This window comes from Echeneis naucrates, chromosome 22 (genome assembly GCF_900963305.1).
Source record: "Echeneis naucrates chromosome 22, fEcheNa1.1, whole genome shotgun sequence".
In the NCBI taxonomy this organism is placed as follows: domain Eukaryota; kingdom Metazoa; phylum Chordata; class Actinopteri; order Carangiformes; family Echeneidae; genus Echeneis; species Echeneis naucrates.
Genome location: NC_042532.1, coordinates 6,146,636 through 6,159,410, shown reverse-complemented (window position 1 = coordinate 6,159,410; position 12,775 = coordinate 6,146,636). Strand labels below are relative to the sequence as shown.

General features: G+C 43.3%; 1 protein-coding gene across 1 annotated transcript in view; it reads right to left on the bottom strand.

Annotated features, from left to right (window-relative positions):
• lrfn5a (leucine rich repeat and fibronectin type III domain containing 5a) overlaps nucleotides 1-6,915 on the bottom strand; it is a 99,955-nt gene extending 93,040 nt beyond the window's left edge. Inside the window, exon 1 of the mRNA XM_029493615.1 lies at nucleotides 6,243-6,915. The gene's annotated coding sequence lies outside the window, so the exon portion shown is untranslated. The remainder of the gene's footprint in view (nucleotides 1-6,242) is intronic.
• Nucleotides 6,916-12,775: the final 5,860 nt, after the last annotated feature.

Here is a 12,775-nt window from a genome sequence, read left to right as displayed (position 1 = left end):
TGCATATTTTATGCCAACTATGTGTTGTTATGTTCTCATTCACTCGCCTTTTTTTTTTTTTTTGTGTCGAGGTTTATATCAAGCAATAAAACATCTGCAGGTACAATTTTTCACCTCAGCAAGAGTAAATAACATTCATCACAACCTGCCAGTGTGCAGCAGAAGTCTTTAATCAAAAGACAAAACTATTTAGGATCTCATCATCCTGATTTGTGCTTTATTACATGAGCTCAGTTGTTTATCGTAGTGTGAGACATAAAACATCCAACTCAAAAGCTAAAAGTGACCCCATATCATGAACAATGAACATGACGCATCAGTTTATCAGAGCAAAGAAATACTGCTCTGCAGAAAACTCTGCAATCGTGTCAGCTGTTTAGTAGGCAGAGAAAGATAAGGATGTATACTGTAAATGGGAGCAAGGAAGCCACGTGGTATGTGACAGCCGTTATGCATTATGTCCAACATAATGTATTCCAGACTGTGGAGGTTTCAAAATATTTGTGGCCCTGTCTGATCACCTCGTGTCTCTCAGTTTGTAAGATTCTTTACACTGTGCTCATCTTTCTCACTCTCCCCAGTTTTGGAGGTTTTGTTTCACAAGAGTACTGTTGCATTGTGTAAGCTGAACTGTGTTTTAGCTATAGCGCTTTATGAGTGCTACATCTGGCAATGCAATCCCTCCAGTGACAACTGTGCTGCGATGTTTGCAATTAATATGGATAACAGAAAAGGAACTTTTGACATCTAAAATCCTTCTTGACTTGAGTTATGCTAATATGTGTATTTATGTTCAACTCATTATTATAGCATTCAGGTTGGTGAACACTTCTCTATTACTGGTGCACAGACACATTCTACAGACTTCTGGTTGAAACCTTTCTTAATAATGTAGGGCATCAGCCAGGTAGGAAAGCAGAGCCATCATTTATTCTCTGTGAAGCCACAGTGAAGATGAAGCAAACTACCTTCAAAATCATTCAGCTGGCGCACACACAGATACTTGTAAGAGCAAGCATGCCTTTGTTAACACACAGGATGTGCAAAAAAGGGATACTAAAACAGCATTCATGGATTCTATTGAGCTCTAAATCAGTTGGTCGAATATCAAAGAAAACACTATATGGCCAGGAGCAAAATCAAAATTGTAGGAGCGTGAACATTTTTGACAAAGGTGCTATGTATCGCAATAGACCATAAATGAAGTTTTGAGATGTAAGTTGAGCTAAAACGCTAAAAATATGATTTGATCAGTTTTTTTGTCGTTCTCTGTTTTGTGCCTCTCCTTAATTTTTCTTCTTCAGCTCTCTAAAATAGTCTTCCTATACAACTTGTAAATATGGGCGGATGAAACTTGTTTAAAAAAAGCCAAAGGGCTATGCTAGATGTTATTCATGCTTGGTAACCTCAATGTATAGACAGATAAATTACCAGAGAGACATACCTGTAGGATTTCAGGCACTGTGCCCAAAGTGTGTGTATTGTGTCACGTTCACCCATATTATCTGCTCTGCACGCAGCTCATTATGGCTCAATGTGCCTCACATCTGTTATGTCAGTGACTCCTCAAGCTCACGTAATGCACAAACACAAACATCCTCTGCGCCGGCCTCCTCTAGTGTCATGACATGGGTGATTTTGACGCAGCAGGCGTGCACAGAGTGATGGCTACAGGAGGGAGCTGGGGGGTGTTGGGTGAGTGAGAAAGTAATTTAACAAACACAGGAAAAGGAACGACCACATGGCCTCCTTTAACAGGACAACTTGTCGCAGCACGCGCACACCAGATGAGCGGAACTTCCACGAAAACACCACAGAAAAATCAACAAGCAGCAGCAACAGCAAATACAAATCTATTCTAATGTAATTTAAGTCTTTGTAATGGATTTTAAGCAGGAACTAACAGCCAGCCAAAGATTAATCCTGCCTTGGCAACCGCAGGCTATTTATTTGGAGTTACTTGTGTTTGAAGAACGATGCCAGCGCACAATAGCAGCACTACTTTCTGCATGTCAACAAAATGTCTTCCTCTTAATTCAGAATATAAGGGAGCAAGTGTCTGTTAAGCACACATTTAGCGCACATTGGTAGGACATTTAGTGGGCTTTTCTTCTCTGACACTTGGATGAGGGTTGTTCAGGCCAATGAGACTGGAAATAATTAGCAGAGCAATTTATTTTGCCTTACAAATACACATAAACTCCGGATCTAACCCTGAGGCACACCATAAATGCAAAAAAATACAAAATACACAAAAGGAATTTGGGATTTTGATTTGACATATTTGATTTGAGAGAGAAAAGCTAAACTAATCAAGCACTGAGCCATAAGCCAAGTTATAAAGGCTGTTAGGATGGTTAATGATCTGGGTTGAACAATAAAATGAATATGGATAAAACTGGATGAAGGGATATGGATAAAATTTCAATTCAATCTAAAACAACTTACTGGTGAGGCAGCCCAGCAGTTCAGCATCTTCTGGGGCATGACATCCTAACCCTGTGACTTCTCAGCAGGTGGCAATTTAACAACAGACAAATGTGTATACAATTTTTACACGTATTTCTCTTCAAGGTCACCAAAACTCATATTCTCAATAACACTAAGATCCAAAAGGTACTAGTAACAAATCATTCTTGTCCTTGATAGAAACGATCATAATGTGGATTAGCAGCTGTATAGGAAATCCGCTTTGGGCATTTCAAGAGCTGAGGTTATTGGAAAAACTTGGGCGTTTCAGCTGCCAATCATTTGTGTGTCCGTCAATACCTGGGTGTGTAATGAAGAGAAGGAGATGGTTTGTCTTTATTTCCTTCCCTGAGATTCACTTTTTAAAGACGTATTGTTTTAGCTGATATTGACCACACACACAATCACCCCGTCACCCACAGAATCAATCCAGATGTCACAGCGTGAGGCCCACTTTCCACGAAGCCCGTCTCTGCACTGTTAATGGGAAATGTTCCCTAACATCTGTGGTCTCCAGCCCTCTCCCTCTCCCTATCACACTCTGTCTTCTGGCTGCCTCTCTTTCTCTCACTCAGCGCTGCTCTCTCTGTCTGTCTCTGAGCAGTAGAATAAATTGAATTAGAGCTCCACCACCCACTCCGCAGCATCCTGCAGCCCTCTGTCAGATAGCTAAACAGAGAGAGGAAGAGGGAGACGCAGAGAGTTGCCCAGAGATAAACAGAGGGCAAAAAGAAAGACGGCCATAGTAAAAATCCCCTCTGCCCCTAAAAAAAAGAAAGAAAGAACAGTCCACATTGCCTCTTTACTCCCCTGGATTACAGCCTGATAAGAATCCACACATTTTTCTTTTCCTTTTCAGCTGATTTGTGGGGGGGGGGGGGGGTGAAAGGGAAACAAAAATAATGAGGGTGAATGGGAAAACTGAGAATAAGATGTTGCCTCTGCTTCGTCTCAGCCTGCCCTGCACATCCCCAATATACGGTGGAACGTGAAGTAAACTCCCATCATAGCAACGCAATACACTTGCACATAAATAAAAACACAGCAAGTCAAGCGAGCAAACTAGATTTTTGTCCTCAAGTTATTCACCACTTAAAATCCTGTTCATCCAGCACCTATGCCAGCAAAGCAAATGGAATTGAAAAAAATCACTAAAAGATGGGTAAAGGTCAGGGGTAGATGAAAAACAAAGGTGCTGCATCTTAATTTGCTGCCTTATATTTCACATGCAGAAATAAAAACCAATCTCTCATATAAATGCACTGGCATTCATCAGTGACTTAATGGTACAGCAAACTACTCCCTTTAGACGTAAATAAGAGGCTAAACAGGAATAAGATGGACTGTGAATTGCCAGTTTTGTTCCCTCACTTATTCACCTACACTCTTTTTCTAGAGGCAGGAAGGCATTTGCATAATGATTCCATATCCACGGGCCATTAAGCGCCAGCATGAGTGGCTCGTGCGAATAAATGTATTGCCCCTGATCAATCTATGTGAACTACCGTACCGGTATGAACCGATGAAGCTCCAATATGGCAAAACAGAGGAAAAAAAGTGATTGGGTGACAATTTTAATTTTTTTTTTAAATGTTGACACGTCACAGTGGTAAGGTAGAGCAAAAGCACAAAAGTAGGTTGATTAAAATGTTAATATGAGATGTTTAGTGATTTATGCCGCATCTTAATGAAATGAACTCTTCCCGAAGACCTCGTGAAACAGTTTGCGATGAGCAGCATGTCAGCAGAGTGCACTTTGATGTCCACATCTACAAGCAGTGTCACTGTTTTCAGATCCGATGCAGCTCATGAACACGCATCTTTAAGGTGTTACTGGCTTTGATGGAAGAGCGGGAAAATGGATACAGCTACTGCTAATTTCCAATACCTTTTCTACAGCCCGCAGCTTCCACTTCACTTATCTTTAATGAGTAGTATTTTATGTGTCAGGATCATAGTAGCTATATTTCCTTGAACTGTTGCTGCTTCTGATGCCTTATATCCTAAACTCTGCCGAAAGACCAAGCTGAATGCAAAGCCCAGAAATTCTGTCTTCTTTTCTTTTTTTCTGGAAAGCATCCATTTAGATTCAATTTCTCTCTGTATGCTGACAACAGCGGAGAACCTTCCAACCTATGAACAACAAACAAAAAAACTCAATTCAGTGATCCTTTAAGAGAATTTGACACGGACAGAAAAAGAATCAAACAGTGGAAAACACCCCGACTTAAAATGCTGGTGGAGAAAGTGGAGAAAAAGCTTCCAAGAGTGAATGCACAGCTCGTCTCACTCTAGCATGTTTGAAGTTGTCAAAGTCCCCCCTGCTGCAAGGGCAGGTATGCGCCCACGTTAGAAAGAGAGCATAGAACAATGGCTGCAAATGCCGGACTCCTTGAGTTTCCAGTGAATGCTAAAAAAATTAAAAAAGAAAGTTATGACGGTGATATTCTCATCTGCTTTGGCTCAGTTTGTAAAAGTTAAAGTCAACATGATAGCCTGAAATCCCTAAATCAGCTTTCACTGCAAATGTTCATAAACATCAAATTGCATTCATTCGAACGGCGTAGTTGAATGTTGATTGACCAGCATTGACTAAAAACAGTCATTTAAATCCTAATGCGCTGGATTCAATACAGGTTATCTCCTGATCTCTTCACTGGTGTCCTATATTCAGTATCAGATGTCCAAACAGGCTCGGAAGCACACGCGCACACGCACGTCATTTGATACCGATAAGACGTGGGACACACGGGCGCGCCCGCATACATGCACGCACGCACGCACACACACACACACACACGGACAATGCGAAAGCTCCAGCACAACCCTGCGTTGCGCCATCAAGGTAAAGGGCTGGGGTTCAGCGCACGCACACACGCACGCAATCAACACAGGCAGGTTAGATTCCTGCAATTTGTGTTGTTTGGGGGGATTTCATTTAAAGCATTTTAAAGCATTAACACGTGACACACACACACACACACACACACACAGTCCCTCTCTCTGTCGAGGTTCAGGCACTGTGTGTGCGGCGAACTGGGGGGGGGGCGCAGTGGTTTGGAGCGTGTGCGCATTAATAACTAGCTCTCCTCCCAGCCTGCTGAAATTACCACGCAGCCCGCGTGCACACCGGAGCGGCGGGTTTACGGTAAGGGGCAGTGAGTGCGCGCACTCACGCAGACGTACACGCATACAAGTTTTTGTTTTTTTTTTTTGGGGGGGGGGGGCGACACTCGCGCTCGCGCCTCCTTACGCGCGCGCGCGCACACGCCGACGTTTGTTCGCCGCTCGGCCCGGCCGCAGCAGCTGCTGAAATTCAGCCAATCTGTAGAAAAGCCAGCTATCTGTCCGCGCGCGCGCGCACGCACGCACTCACGGCTTCTGCAACTCCATTTTTTGTCCTTGCAATGTTCTCACCGCTGTTTTTTTTTCCCTGCACACAGTAGCACCTTCTCTCCACAGCACCCCCCCCCCCACCCACCCTGCTGCCCAAACACACCCTCTCCGCCTCCCTTCCGCCGCGCTTTAACGGCCAGACTGCACCTCCACACACGGACATCTCTAAATAACTCTCCCCCTGCTCTTCTTCTTCCTCCCTCCCCACAGCCTCCATTCCTCCGCTCCAAACGGACGAGGTCAGGGAGGAAGAATTAGGGGAAACAAAAGATAAAGCTTAGACAGATAAATGGGCTGGAAACGACCGAGCCGCCGTTTAAAATGAAATGCATAAAGAAAAAACACATATGAAAGAAATGCAGGAGTTTGAACTTTACCCCTTTTTCCTGATGCGGCTCCTTCTTTCACCGAGTGTCAGAGCTCAATTAACTTTCCAAATCCCATTATTAGAAAGGAACGATCCTAGTTGTAACTCCACACAGATAGGCTCCAGAGAAGACGCTTTGCCCCATATGTGTGTGTGTGTGTGTGTGTGTGTCGAGGTAAATATGTATGTAATATCCTTTGGGTGGGTGTAAATTCCGTACGGGGGGTTTTTATAGTTCAATCCTGTCTTCCAGTGGGGTGCGTCCGTTTTGCATTCTCCCAGCGACCGACGGCTACATCCTCCACTTCTCCCCCCTCTCTCTTTCTCACTCTGCCTGGCTTCTTTCTCCCGGTTTCATCCCTCCATCCTCAGAGCGAGCGAAGAATCCCATCCGGGAGAAAACTGCAATTATTCCTTCCCCTCCTTGTCCACCTCTCCTGTCTGTTTCTCTGCTTGTTCTTCTTCTTCTCCTTCTTTTTTCCCCTCTTTGTCCCCCTCCTCCTTCTTTCCCGCCGGTCGCTGCCCCTCGGTGCAAGTGAAATAGGCAGAATTCCACTACAAGGAAATAAAAAAATCCCAGGGAAATAAAGAAAAAGGGCGGAAAAAGTCTAATTACCCCAATAAAAAAGGGACTCCGCCGGCTGTCAAACACTCCTGGATATCCTCAGTAATTCCGTGTCTGATTTTTGTTGCAGACCTGTAAAGCTGTTTTAAGAGCAATTTTTGGGATTTTCACTTCACAGTCGCAGCTTCTCTTCTCCCCCCTTCCTTCCCTCCCCCCCCTCCCTCTCTCTCTCTCTCTCTCTCTCTCTCTCTCTCTCTCTCTATCTGCCTCCTAGTCTGTGTTTACGTCGCTCGACCTCCGCTTATTCGACTCCGTGCGTCTCCCCTGCAGTCGGGAGTAGAAAAGAAAAAAAAGAAGAAAAAGAAACGGAGAAACAGAATGGGCTAAAATAAAAGTCCCGGTGAAGGCCGTCGTCCGCTATCTGAGGCTGGGGAAGCTTGGCGGTGCGGTCCTTGCTGTTCCTCCGTCCTTCCGGGCAGACGCGTCCCCGGCCCAGTTAATCCACACAGCGCAGCGGGCATGACAGCCATCAGGTTAGACTGGAGGGGGGGAAAAGCAACTTCCTGCTGCAGCTTTCAAAGTAAAACCCATCTGTAAAGCGCATTCTCAAATGAGGGCATCTGCGTCTTTTCTGTCTCATATTTGCACTGAATGTCCCATCAGAGGGGAGCATGATCAGTACAGTCACCCAGAGAGATCCGGGTCGGTCCGATTGACCCTGGCTCCCAGACTATTAAGGGCCCACAAAGCTACATGTTATCTCTTTGTGCCTGCTTATTTGGCATGTGGAACTGTGATCCATTTGCAAATGATGTTAACTTAATTATCCTACACTGTCCACTGATGCCTCAGTCTTGCATTATCAACCGAACTAATCCCAGAGCCATGCTCAATACAAGGGATACACACAGCACAGATGGTGATGGTGGCGCCAAAGGTCAAAAGACTCATGGCTAAGTTTTGCCCCGTGGCAAGTGAGTAAATCCAGAAATGCCTTGAGCCAGTAAGGCTGTAGCAGGTTAACGAACTGAAACAGAAAAAGAGGCTGGCAGAGTGAATCAACATACTGCTCATGCAGGTTGTTCAAGCAAGGATATTTATGTAAATATAAAAATCAAGTTGTCAAACAGATGGCAAATAGAGACAAAAGGTAGAATAAGGGTTTGCCATCAGGGAGTTATCCTATTAATGAACCCTCAATGCATCTTAAACACAGTGGTATCACAATAGATTTAAAAAAAATGTTATTTTGTGATATATCACAAAATAATGGCAATTGCTGAGAACCCACCCTACGAAACAACACTCAGTTCCACGTATTATTTTTAGAATTATCATTGTTAGTATGCTCTTTCGTTTCAGCCATCGAAAAATCTACATGCTTTTGCTTTGAAGTAGAGATCCCTTCACTTCCGGGCTGCTCCGGGATGATCTGCTCCGGCTTCACGCTGCTCTGAAGCTGCTGCATGGGAAGGAGTTGGGAGCCTTCTCTCTCTCCGCCTGTAACAACGTGCTCGACCGGCAGCCTACTCCCGCTGGACGCATAAAACTTATACAACTCCCGTAGCATGTGTCAGAGAAGCTGCTCCATCCTCCCCCTCTTCCTCCCCCTCTTCCTCCCCCTCTCCCACCTCCTGTCAGCGCCTCACTCATTTCGCGCATCGTCGATAAAACTAGAACGAGCTGGAAACTGGAAGGAAAGTGACTACCCACCTTTTCCTGGGCCGTATTGGACTGCATGGTACTGATCACGCCTCACCCACCCGGAGATTACCCCCCCCCCCCACACACACACACACACACACACTCTCTGGCTTTCCAGGAAGCATTTCTTTTCTTTCTTTCTTTCTTTCTTTTTTTTTTTTTTTTGTTATGAAGTAGACTTGGAAGAATGGGAGAGTGTCAAGCACCTCTGATTCTGTAGCTGTCTCCCTTTGACTCTCTCTGCTGATGCAAAGATTATTCTCACTGTTACACACACACACAAAGAAGAGATAAAGAGAGGCATGGCATAGGGAATCAATCTATACACTTTATGAATGGGCTTCAACGTTGCGTTTCTCTGTACAGCTTTAAAAAAAAAAAAGATCAGGTTTATTTGATCATAAATCAGGTTTTGAAAGAAATATGATCTTCTGTCTGCAGTGTGTTTTTTCCCAATGGGTATAAAAAGGTGCAACAAAGCATTTCATATTTTTCATATCGACACTGAGTTTGGCACAACAGTAGTGGAGACGAATGATAGTTGATCTGCTATGAAAATATTTTCTCACACTAGGGTCTCCAGGTATTTGGACTTTAAAAGTATTCACGGATATCAGATGTAGGAGGGCTTTATTGGGCTAATGCCTCTGCTAACATCACATATCGCCACGCAGTGCCACAGAAGACAAAACTGGAGATATGGGGTCTCTGTGGGGCGCTGATAAGCTTGACTCTGTTGAAGCGGAGTCTGGGAGGCCGAGCCTTGAGTCCCTCGAGGGGAAATTCATATCAAACAGAGGGAGAGCATGAATAGTTCTCTGTGTGGCGCAGAAGGTTGAAGGATAAGCATATACATTAAATATGGAAGTTCATGTGTGGCTTCATTGTGCGGATTCAGATGTTGGTTTTTCTTTTTACTTTCATTTGTCGGCGTGTTCATTCCCTCATCCTGCTGTCGTTAACCTTTAGTGTATCGGGAAGACCTTTGTATTACCAGTCAGTCAATAGTTGTAAAAGCTAAATTCGACAACACATGATTTGGTGTGTTCACAGATGATGTATTGGAATCCAAATTATCTTTGTTTTCTTTTTCTTTTTTTTACTTGAATGAGTTCTGAAACCCTGCGGTGCATGTCCAACATTACCTCATTGACACAGAATGGCCAGTCATGCCAATAAAGTGCCGGGATCTAACCTTTGGGCTACGGCTGATGCCAGTCGGTTTATTGATTAGCTCTTAACAGCTGTTAAAGTCATTGAGCCATTGGCAGGTGGCTGATGGGATATGTCCCCGCTGAAATCACTGTTCATTTGTTCGCAGAGCGCCCATAAACGTGGCTGATCGACAAATGGTCAACCATTTAAAGCATAATCAAGCTCAGCCGCATTTGTCTTTTTGTTGTGACTTCATTCAGAGATTTAATTCACCCTGAAACACCGCCTTGTGATGCTTAGGAGATTTTTTTTAGAATTATTGATCACCTGTGACTTCACTATTGCCCAGTCGCATGCCGAGATTTCTGGCTCTAAATCTTTTGTTTTTGTTTGCTTGTTTGTTTTCGAGACATTTATGCTACATTTACGCTGTGATCTGCCACGTCAGCCGGTGCATTAGACTAATTCGCTGGACTTCCCTGTCAACTGTCCAGGTGACACATTGTTGAAAAAAGACAACATAATTTTTCTTAGCGAGGTTTTGGACAACCTGGAGGTGACAGAAACGGTTCATTGCACCTTGGTATTGATTGCGTAAGCCTCTAAACTCTACTGGAGGGATGAACACCAGCCTTCCTCAAGATTTTGCCCCACTTTGTGTCTCCATGATGGTGGTGGAGGGAACTGTCGAATTTGTATTGCTACAAAATCTTCCTCTGGTGCAACTGTGTTGAAATATGTAGACTGTGACGGACGACGACTGTTCCGGACATATTGCGTTATAATCTCATTTTGTCTTTACGTTATGATTTTAAATAATCTGGGAATGTTTACAAACGGGGTTTACCTGCTATGGTTTTAATGCTTCACTGCAATCAGATCCACAGCACAGTGCTGTTGGTGATGGGTATCAGGAAGTGGTGGAAATGGTGGATATAAAACGCCAAATGGAGCTGTCAGCAGAGATATTAACAGTCAGCCAGCCATCCACTCAGGCAGTCAGCCTCTCAATGCATAATACTGCAGCTTCTGAGAGACACGGGTAAATCCTGGTGACATTATGTTTTTTGTTTTTTTTTTAATTAAAAGTTTTGAAATGTTATAATATTTCCCATCAAATCAACTTACTAATCACAGAAAGGTTAATGATAACACAATATTTTACTACATTGTAAATCAGCAGTGTGTTTCTGGAATATTTTAACCAAAAAAATAAAGAAATAAATAAGTAAAAGAGTATAAAGGCAGAATGTTTTTACAAAGAATACGAAAAATGTATCTTTTGTGTATGTATGTTACCTAAACTAGGCCCCTTATATGCCGTTCAAAAGCATTTTGGTTTTGTTTTTTTTTTTATATGAAGAGACGATCAATATTCACCTCTGCAGGAAACTCAGGTTTTTGAAAGCAGTGATGTGATATAAATATTACAGCCAAATGAACATGTTCATTCTTTGTCCCTTTGCCAATCTGTGGCATCTTTCAGAGCGCGGACACTGTAAGCAAACCTGTCACCTGCCCAGCACGGTGCTGCGCCGCATAGAGGCATTTTTCGTAACAACTAAATCATCGACCAAAGTGTCTGACAGAGAAGGGACAACACTTTCCCAAGTGGGTATGAGGGACGACAGATTGTTTGGCCAGTCGAGCAGCTCAGTCTGTGTGTGTGCTCTGGAACCATACCTGATGATATTGCACCCATCAGTCGTGTACCCGCTTCTCATCTGTCAGTGTAAAAGGAGTCAATGGTGAGATTTTGGTTGTTTTTTGTTTGTTTTTTTTTTTTTTTTAACCCCAATTTTGGTCAGAGGACCATTACTGACTTACCGTTGTATACTTCCACCCTTCAGTCTGGTTTCAAATTCCATCCCTGTTATTATATCTTTCAGTTATTGCTGATATCTTTGAAAATCTCCTCATGGCATGACTGGGATATCTAGTTCAAAAGGTGTTGTGTTCAGGTTCAGGTGCACAGATGACCTCTAACCTTTAAGTTCGGTGATGGGGCTACTAAAATATGGTGTCCATGAGAATATAAGTACATATGCCTGTAGATAACCCTTCACTCATCGTCAGTCTCCCAGCCCAGAGTAACAGGTGTATTTGTCAAACTGGGCTTTTTATCCATTATAAATTGGGGGACAGGTTGCCAGTCTATCACAGGGCCAACACACAAAGACAAACAGAAACCAACAACCACTCACACTCAGACAATTTAGAGTCAGCAGTTAACCCAAACATGATGTCTTTGGACGGTGGGAAGAAACCCACACAGGCACGGGGAGAACACGCAAACTCTAGACAGAAAGGCCCCAGGCCGGGAACCAAACCCATGACCTTTTTCTTGTGGGGCAACAGCGCTAACCACTATGCCACCATGCTGCCCGTGTGCAAAACAAATGTAATTATAAATCACAACAAGTTATTACCTCTCGGCTATTATTACTTCAAGTATGCTTGTGTCCTTTCTTTGGCATCTTTTCCATTGAATTTCAGCATTTATACATATTCTAATTTTGTTGTAATGGTATGAAAATTAGAAGCCAGCATTTACTGACCCTTTATTCAGTCCAGGTCAGTGTCAAACGAGGATTCTGTTAAATAAGTCATTTTATTATGATGGCGCCTGTCTAATCTGTAATTTTGGTGTTTTGGACAGATTACTGTGCTTTACTGTATCCCTGTGAAGGTAACTGAGAAATACCAGCTGTGGCAGCATTAACTCTGCTCCGGATTGTTTGCACATTTTTACTTTATTTGCCTTTGCTTAACCACACCCGACAATCTATTACGCTCCTGCACACAAACACTACTGATGTCATTTGTCATTGCTTCTGCGGGTGTTTATGATAATATATAAGAGCTTAATGGGACAGATATTGGCTTCCAGGATTTCTCTGCAGTTCAACACTGAATTCAAAATAGACTCACACAGTGGAGGATCTTCAAACCCAAATTTTTAACACAATTTCAGTTTCAATTTCAGTTATTGTGGTCGTGTCTTGGCCCCACAGGTCCCATGGACCAGCGGAGATCAGTCAGAATCTTTGTAATTGCTTTTAACGCAAAAATCATTATTACCTACAGATTTTAAAATTTACAGCAAAGGGGCCAGCTCT